The following is a 2,180-nucleotide window of genomic DNA, read 5'->3' as shown; positions in this document are numbered from 1 at the left end:
AAAATAAAAATTAAATAATAATAAAATATTTTAAATGATATATTTTAATTAAAAATATAATATATGATTATGTAATATAGTTTAAAAAAAAAGCGTAATATATAATAAGAATAGCATGCCTTAGTAGTGGTCAAGTTGTTTTTCATTTCTCAAATTTTCTGCTAGAATTCCAATCCAGTATGATGATATAAATACTATAATGTTAAAGATAATTGTATTTTTTAAGGTGTAAAAAATAAAATTAAGTGTTAGGGGTTTAAATTTCGTTTTGTGTATGCAACAACCCATTGTTTAGCGATAAATTTTTAAATAGAATTCAGATTTGTGACAGATTAGTCCTTAACCTATCGGGTTATGAAATATCATGAAATTAACAATTTGAAAACTTTAAATTAAAAAATATAAAAATTTTAAAATTTTTTTATTTTTTATTTAAATTAAATTTAATAGTCAATTAAACTGAATTTAAATAGAGAATAATACACGTATTTAAAATGTCAGCATGAAAGAGATGAGCGCAATTTGAAAACTTTAAATTAAAAAATATAAAAATTTTAAATATGAATATTTTTTTATTTAAATTAAATTTAATAGTCAATTAAACTGAATTTAAATAGAGAATAATACACGTATTTAAAATGTCAGCATGAAGGCTGCAAGAGATGAGCATGCACATGTCTTCACCGAGATAGAGGCAAGCTGCAATTCAGAAGAAGTAGGAGAATTCAAGTTGTGAATCCTGTGTAGGTGGTCTCCGATTTCATGAGTATGAATTGTTTGATATACATAATTTAACTTCTACTTGTTTTTAAACATGGAGTGACAAACTATTTATCTGGCAAAAATATCATTAAAATTTTGATACTCATGTCAATTAAATTGAATTAGAATTTTAAATATAAGTACTGTCACAATTAAATTGAATTAGAATTGGTAGTGTTCATATTTAAAATTTGGACAGACGGACTACAAGGTTGAAAGAGATGGGCATGTTTTCACCATAAGAGAGGCAAGCAGCAAGCCAAGAAGATGGTGAATTCAAGCTATGGATTTTGTTGGTAAGTGGTGTACGATCTCATGATAATGCTATTTTTGGAATTTGAATTATTTGGCAGGATTAGGATTGGTAATGGATATGTATGAGGGTGGGGATCTTTTTTTCGTATCTCATTTTTGTTTGGTAAATTATTTGTTTTTGTTCCATTTTTATTACGGTCTCTATTTATTAAAATATATCAAATTAAACTCAATTCAAACACATTTAATAAAATAACATAAACATTAAAAAAAACAATATACAAATTAAAAAAGTTTTTAACATAACAACATAATAAATTTTGGTTGACGATCATAGATAAGTGATAATACTCCTTTTTTATAATGGAACAATTTTAAATAATTAGTTGTTGCAAATTTAGATATTATATACATCATTAATTTATTTTTAAATAAAATTAAAAAAAATTAAACATATACTTACATCATTATTAATATCAACAACTTATATAGTAAAAGGGAGTGTTAAGTAAATAATGACTATCTTAAACAACATTAATAACTACTAATTAAATAAAAACATACTACACCTCTAAATTACCTACCTAAATTTTAATATTAAAATAATTATTCGTACACCTAGGGAAATAAATATCCGATATATCTATTATTCACATTGTTTAATATTTTTATTGTCTACCTATACTTTTCCATTAGTAAAGGAAAACATTCAAAGTTCACCTTTGATGTTAAAGAACCTAAAATGTTAAAAATAATAAAAAAATAATATAATTATTCAACCATAAAAATACACATTAACAAAGATATTATATACATACGCATATAATTTTATTTTTTAGAAGCTCAATGGGAACAAATGTCCCCAAACTTTAATGAATAGATTCGTGCCTAGTAGGAATATCATTAAAAATTTTGATATTCATGTTAATTAAACTGAATTTAAATAAGTTATGCTTATCAACTAGCTATATCTCAAATCGTATAGTCTTTTTAAGTTTTTATACTTATCTAAAAGTTGCAAGTTTGAACCTCTCTCCTAGTTTTGGAAAAAAAGGTTATGTTTATATCTAAAATTTTAATTTTTTACTTAACAAAAAATCAAGTTGTTCTTTTTTATAAATTGAATAAACATAATTAACCAAATGATTATAATGATATGAGTA

The sequence above is a fragment of the Arachis ipaensis genome, chromosome B09 (assembly GCF_000816755.2).
Source record: "Arachis ipaensis cultivar K30076 chromosome B09, Araip1.1, whole genome shotgun sequence".
Taxonomy (NCBI): domain Eukaryota; kingdom Viridiplantae; phylum Streptophyta; class Magnoliopsida; order Fabales; family Fabaceae; genus Arachis; species Arachis ipaensis.
Note: the sequence above shows the minus strand (reverse complement) of the source record.